Raw genomic sequence first — 8,070 nt, 5'->3', positions numbered from 1 at the left:
GGGTCTCTTCTTCCTCCTCCTCGTCTTCATGGGAGGAGTGCGCCTTGGATTCATCGGATGGTGAATCCGACACCTCCGGGCATCGGGCACTCTTTCGAGTCCCTGTGGCCTTCTTCTTAGCCCTCTTCTCCGGCACCACATAGGGTGCCGGAACCAGCAGCTTCGCCAGGTGAGCGTCCGCTGGGCCTTCGGGCAAAGGAGCCGGACAGTTGATTTGTCCAGACGTCACCTGCCAATCCTGTCAGAGGAAAGGGAGCTTAGATCCCGCATAGAATCAAACTATGGAAAACTGATACCCTGTAAAAGGAAAAAACAGCTTACCGCGAGCGCGTGACGCTGCGCGCTGAATCCTCGATCCTTGGTAGCAGATGCAGGAGCCTCGGCGCCCTTGAAAAGCATCCTCCAGGCATCTTCGTACGTCGTGTCGAAGAGCCTGTTTAGAGTTTGATGCTGCGCCGGGTCGAACTCCCGCAGATTGAAGGCCCGTCATTGACATGGGAGGATCAGGCGGATGAGCATAACCTAGACTACGTTGACAAGTTTGAGCATCTTGTTCACCAGGGTTTGGACGCATGTTTGGAGTCCGGTCAGCTCTCCTTTTTTACCCCACGACAGGACGGTCTCCTTCCAGGAGGTGAGCCGCGTAGGGGGTCCGGACCGAAACTCGGGGGCTGCGACCCATTCGGGGTTGCACGTCTCGGTGATGTAAAACCACCCCGATTGCCACCCCTTCAGGGTCTCCACAAAGGAGTCCTCGAGCCACAGGACGTTGGCCATCTTGCCAACCATGGCACAGCCGCACTCTGCCTGGCTGCTGTGCACCACCTTCGGCTTGACGTTGAAAGTCTTAAGCCATAGGCTGAAATGGGGGCGGATGCGGAGGAACGCCTCACACACGACGATGAACGCCGAGATGTTGAGGACGAAGTTCGGGGCCAGATCGTGGAAATCCAGGGCGTAGTAGAACATGAGCCCCTGGACAAATGGATGCAGAGGGAAGCCTAGTCCGTGGAGGAAATGGGGGAGGAATACCACCCTCTCATGGGGCCTAGGAGTGGGGATGAGCTGCCCCTTTTCGGGAAGCCGGTGCGCGATATCGCTAGCCAGATATCCGGCCTTCCTCAGCTTTTTGATGTGTCCCTCCATGACGGAGGAGACCATACACTTGCCTCCCGCTCCGGTCATGACTGGAGAAGGTTGAGGTGGTAGTGCGGACTTGGGCGCTGGAGCTCGAGTGGGCAAGAATGGATAGGCAAAGGAGGAAGAAGGCGTGGGTGAAAAGGTGGATCCTTATCCCCTTATACGGGTGGACGCAACTACGTGTCCCCACCAGCCTGGTAAAACTCGCTTATCTCCAAGCGCCATAATCAATGGCGCGGTTGGGTTACCCACGCCCATATTGATGAGAATCCCGGAATAAGGGGACACGATCTCTGCTTTAACAAGACGTGCCAAGGAAACCGCCTCGCATAACGTGCTAAGATGGGACAGTAAAACGGTTCGAATAAAAGCTTGGCCGTGGTGTGATGTCACACTACGGAATACGTCAGCAGATTAGATTTGTGTAAATATTATTCTCTCTATGGCAATATGTGGAAACTTATTTTGCAGAGCCGGACACTATCTTTGTGTTCAAAATCTTCTATGAAGTACTTGGAGGAGGAACCCGCCTTGCAATGCCGAAGACAATCTGCGCGCCAGGCTCGTCGTCATTGAAGCCTGATTCAGGGGCTACTGAGGGAGTCCTGGATTAGGGGGTGTTCGGATAGCCGAACTATACCTTCAGCCAGACTCCTGGACTATGAAGATACAAGATTGAAGACTCCGTCCCGTGTCCGGAAGGGACTTTCCTTGGCGTGGAAGGCAAGCTTGGCGATATGGATGTTCAGATCTCCTACCATTGTAACCGACTCTATGTAACCCTAACCCTATCCGGTGTCTATATAAACCGGAGGGTTTTAGTCCGTAGGACAACATACACATCAACAATCATACCATAGGCTAGCTTCTAGGGTTTAGCCTCTCTGATCTCGTGGTAGATCTACTCTTGTACTACCCATATCATCAATATTAATCAAGCAGGACGTAGGGTTTTACCTCCATCGAGAGGGCCCGAACCTGGGTAAAACTTCGTGTCCCTTGCCTCCTGTTACCATCCGGCCTAGACGCATAGTTCGGGACCCCCTACCCGAGATCCGCCGGTTTTGACACCGACAATCCTCTTTTTGGAGCTCCTTATTAATGAGATTGGTTGAATAGAAGGCTCCTCGTCGTTACCTGATTCATCATAAGATATAATAGGAGGATATTGGGAAGTATCTTCCCTTTCATTAGTATTCTCTTCATCCTCTATTTGTTTTCTTTTCTTTATGTAATTGGCAATATAAGGGTTTTCAATGCAATTCACCGCACAATACATATAAAATTCCTCTAGATCAAAATCAAGAAATTTATCGATATTAAATTTTGGAATACCCTCAGTTATACGTTTCATTTCTTCATAACCCAAAAGAAGAGTAAGATCTTTATGATGCTCAAGGGTAATCAAGTTATCACAGTTTTTGGACATGACTTGATCATGAAACAAATAGCATTGGAGCTTTAAATGACCATGTTCATTGCAAAGTTCACAAGGATGGCGATAAATATTGAATCTTTCAGCACAAACACCTAGCCTTTGTTGCAACAATTTAGTTTCTAAATGCTTATGCCTCTTGCAATATCTATCTTCCCTATTTGGTGTGTACTTGCAAACCCAATGCATTCCACAAAAATTGACATGTTTATAGGAGACATTTTCATCATAACTAGTGCAATCATCATTAGTACTATGGATATTCAAGGAGTTCATACTAACAACATTGCAATCATGCTCATCATTCAAAGATTTAGTGCCAAACATTTTAATGCATTCTTCTTCTAACACTTTGGCACAATTTTCCTTTCCATCATACTCACGAAAGATATTAAAAAGATGAAGCGTATGAGGCAAACTTAATTCCATTTTTTGTAATTTTCTTTCATAAACTAAACTAGTGATAAAACAAGAAACTAAAAGACTTGATTGCAAGATCTAAAGATATACCTTCAAGCGCTAACCTCCCCGGCAACGACGCCAGAAAAGAGCTTGATGTCTACTACACAACCTTCTTCTTGTAGACGTTGTTGGCCTCCAAGTGCAGAGGTTTGTAGGACAGTAGCAAATTTCCCTCAAGTGGATGACCTAAGGTTTATCAATCTGTGGGAGGCGTAGGATGAAGATGGTCTCTCTCAAACAACCCTGCAACCAAATAACAAAGAGTCTCTTGTGTCCCCAACACACCCAATACAATGGTAAATTGTATAGGTGCACTAGTTCGACGAAGAGATGGTGATACAAGTGCTATATGGATAGTAGATAATGGTTTTTGTAATCTGAAAATATAAAAACAGCAAGGTAACTAATGGTAAAAGTGAGCACAAATGGTATTGAAATGCGTTGAAACAAGGCCTAGGGTTCATACTTTCACTAGTGCAAGTTCTCTCAACAATAATAACATAATTGGATCACATAATTATCCCTCAACATGCAACAAAGAGTCACTCCAAAGTCACTAATATCGGAGAACAAACGAAGAGATTATGGTAGGGTATGAAACCACCTCAAAGTTATTCTTTCCAATCAATCCGTTGGGCTATTCCTATAAGTGTCACAAACAGCCCTAGAGTTCGTACTAGAATAACACCTTAAGACACAAATCAACCAAAACCCTAATGTCACCTAGATACTCCAATGTCACCTCAAGTATCCGTGGGTATGATTATACGATATGCATCACACAATCTCATATTCATCTATTCAACCAACACACAAAGAACTTCAAAGAGTGCCCCAAAGATTCTACCGGAGAGTCAAGACGAAAACGTGTGCTAACCCCTATGCATAGGTTCATGGGCGGAACCCGCAAGTTGATCACCAAAACATACATCAAGTGGATCAATAGAATACCCCATTGTCACCACGGGTATCCCACGCAAGACATACATCAAGTGTTCTCAAATCCTTAAAGACTCAATCCGATAAGATAACTTCAAAGGGAAAACTCAATCCATTACAAGAGAGTAGAGAGGGAGAAACATCATAAGATCCAACTATAATAGCAAAGCTCATGATACATCAAGATCGTATCACCTCAAGAACACGAGAGAGAGAGAGATCAAACACATAGCTACTGGTACATACCCTCAGCCCCGAGGGAAACTACTCCCTGCTCGTCGTGGAGAGCACCGGGATGATGAAGATGGCCACTGGAGAGGGATTCCCCCTCCGACAGGGTGCCGGAACGGGTCTAGATTGGTTTTTGGTGGCTACAGAGGCTTCTGGCGGCGGAACTCCCGATCTATTGTGCTCCCCGAAGTTTTTAGGGTATGTGGGTATATATGGGAGGAAGAAGTACGTCGGTGGACCTCTAGGCTGTCCACGAGGCAGGGGGCGCGCCCAGGGGGTGGGCGCGCCCCCACCCTCGCGGGCAGCCCGGGACTCTCCTGGTCCAACTCCGATACTCCGTGGGCTTCTTCTGGTCCAAAAATAAGTTTTGTGAAGTTTCAGGTCATTTGGACTCCGTTTGATTTTCCTTTTCTGCGATACTCTAAAACAAGGAAAAAACAGAAACTGGCACTGGGCTCTGGGTTAATAGGTTAGTCCCAAAAATAATATAAAGTGTATAATAAAGCCCATAAACATCCAAAACAGATAATATAATAGCATGGAACAATAAAAAATTATAGATACGTTGGAGACATATCACCAAGTCATCGGTGAAGCTCGATATGCACTGGTTCCTTCCCCTTTAACGGGCCGCCAGTTTGGCCCATGGACTAGGCTAGCTAGGCTAGGACCCCTAGTCTAGGACACCGTTAGTAGCCCCCGAACTTGTCTTCGAAGCCGAGGATGATAATATTCTTCAGATATTGTCTTCGGCTGGATAATCTTCGGCTTAGCAGGCAGGTTCCACATCCCCGGCTAAGTATCCACACAAAGCTTCGTCAGTCCCTAATCGGCTAGTTCCACCATTATGACAAGGGACAAAGCCAATCGAATACGTTACCCAAAACGCATTTTCATTTATCCGAAGTGTGTGGCTTGCTTAGTCTCAAAGACTAGTAGCGCAGGTGAGTTCGACAGTCAATTACTAACAACTTTACCGAAGCATCACCACCTCTGGCATCATATACATCAGTTATTACTTATTTGAATCACGGTTTGAGGCAACCCTCTTATTGACACGTTGTATCAAAATAGAGATCGTGCCCTGCTTTTTAGGGGATATGATCAATCAATTGTTTGACCCCATGCGGCCATAACGGCATGATCGTCCGAAATGTAGCATTTTTACGGCGCAACGAGGGAACGCTTCGCCTTTTACTGACTTATAAAGAGCATGAGGGGATGAAGCCAAACTCCCATGCTCTCCTTCTGCTCCAGCACTCAAACCATCCAAGCTTCCACACCCCAATCCCCTTTCCAAGACTAAAGCTTTATCCAGTTCTCCGCTTCCCGCACCAATGGCTGATATGATCTGAAGGGCGGTGGGGGTGGGTGGCCTCCAAGGTCACCGATGCCACCATCTGTAGGATCGAAAGTAGGTCTAGAGGGGGTGATTATACTACTTGACCAAATAAAAATATAACATTTTCCCATTAAGTGTTGGCAGATTTTAGCATCTTAGCACAAGCCAAGCAATCAACCTACACATGCAATTCTAAGAGTGTAGCAGCAGAAAGTAAATCATTGCATATGAAGCTAAAGGGAAGGGTTTGGAGAAGGCAAACGCAATGTAGACACGGAGATTTTTGGCGTGGTTCCAATAGGTGGTGCTACCGTACATCCACGTTGATGGAGACTTCAACCCACGAAGGGTAACGGTTGCGCGAGTCCATGGAGGGCTCCACCCACGAAGGGTCCACGAAGAAGCAGCCTTGTCTATCCCACCATGGCCATCGCCCACAAAGGACACTACAAAAAAAGACAGATCTATGACATTTTGGGCCGAATGAATTTTTTCTGTCATGCTTATGACACTTCTATGACAATAATTGTGACAAAAGCATGTATCATCATAGATGTGGTGGGATTCTACTTCTATGACAAAAAATCATGACAAAAATGGGTTTTTCGTCCTGGGCGGGCCGGGGACGCACCTGAATGACATTCTTTGGGTCGTCCATGACAGAAAAATCATGGTAGACGCGAGGGCGAGGAAAAATCATGGTAGAAGCGAGGGCGAGGGAGTTCTCGGTTACGGTGGGTGGTCGGGGCCGAGCGATGCATAGAGGGATTGCGCGTTTCTCTCGTACATGTACGCGCGTGGGTGCAAGGCGTTGGGCTCGAACTGAACCCAAGCGAGGCCTTCGCTTACTGAACCCGAGCGATTGTACTGGCTACGCGTTACTGAACCCTATCGATCGATCGTTCCTTGGCTGTTAACTGAACCCGATCGAGCGATTCCTTCGCTACTGCTGCTAATTGATGCTGATCGAACCTGCTGCATCTTAATGAACAGTGAGTGTTGTTGGGGGTTGGATGAACAGTTCCCGGTGGGTTTGGATGAACAGGACGCCGTGGTAGTAGGCCAGTGCTGCTAGATGAACAGGACACCGAGGAGGTAGCTGCACCCCAGCCGGTTGGGGGTCGATGAACACCACCCTGTGGGGGCTCTATGAATAGCAGCCGGTGGAGACTGGATGAACAGTAGCCACGGATGAATAGTAGCCCGTGGAGGCTAGAGGAGGTCAACGGCGGATGAACAGTAGTCCGTGGAGGCTGGAGCGAGGCAGTAGACGGTGGATCAACATGACCCCATTTCAACCGTAGGCGCTCCAACAGCATGAGGGCCCCTCGCATCCTTCTCAAGCTAGACATCGCGCGCGCCTTTGACTCCGTCTCATAGCCATTCCTCCTGCAGCTCCTCGGCCACCTTGGCATTGGCCAAGGTGGCGCGAGTGGATCTCATCCTTCTCTCCACGGTGAAGACACGTATTCTCATCAATAGCAACCCCCCATCTGCCACGAGAAAGGCCTCCGGCAGGGCGACCCTGTCTCTCCCATGCTTTTCACCCTGGTCATCGACGCGCTCAACTCCCTCCTCCACCACGCCATCAGGACTGGAGTGTTGCGCCGCCTCACTGAGCATCGGATGGCTTTGTGTATCTCCCCGTACGCCAATGATGTGGTTATCTTCTGCCACCCGGACCCTCACGAGCTTGAGGTTATCCGCGAGCTACTTCGTGTCTTCGGGTCGCGACCGGGCTGCACACCAACTTTCAGGAATTCTCTGCCACCCCGATCCATTGCATGGCCGAGCAGACCTTGCTGATTGAGGGCACTCTGTCTTGCATCCCGCTTTCCTAACACGTACCTCGGCATCCCGCTTTCGTTCCGGAAAGTTTCCGCAGCGACACTTATGTCGTTGGTGGAGCGCATGTGTGCAAGCTGCAAACTTGGAGGGCCTCCCTCCTCTCGTGAGGGGAGAGATTAGCTTTGGTGCGCCACGTGCTAGTTGCCATGCCTAATCATCTACTCATGGCCATGGCGCTCCGGCCCACTATCATCAAGAAGATCAATAGAGTCATGCGCAACTTCCTTTGGCATGGCAAGGGTGATGCCTCTGGTGGGGGATGCCTAGTTAGCTGGAAAAAGGTTTGCCGCCCCCTTGAGCTTGGTGGGCTAGGTATTCGGGATCTGCAGCGCACCGATGTGGCCCTTCGCACCAGATGGTTGTGGCTGAAGGCCACTGATAGCTCCCGTCCCTGGCGACACCTTCACCTGCCCTTCAATGCCGAGGTCCAGGCCATTTTCGATGCTTCCATATTCTGGATTCTAGGGGATGGGACCTCCTGCTTATTTTGGAAGGACAGTTGGATCTTGGGCCACTCGACCAGCGAGGTGGCGCCTATCGGTGTCAAAACCGGCAGATATCGGGTAGGGGGTCCCGAACTGTGCATCTAAGGTTGATGGTAATAGGAGACAGGGGGCACGATGTTTACCCAGGTTCGGGCCCTATTGATGGAGGTAAAACCCTACGTCCTGCT

This window comes from Triticum urartu, chromosome 6A (genome assembly GCF_056163025.1).
Source record: "Triticum urartu cultivar PI428250 chromosome 6A, HENAU_Tu73, whole genome shotgun sequence".
Lineage (NCBI taxonomy): Eukaryota > Viridiplantae > Streptophyta > Magnoliopsida > Poales > Poaceae > Triticum > Triticum urartu.
Note: the sequence above shows the minus strand (reverse complement) of the source record.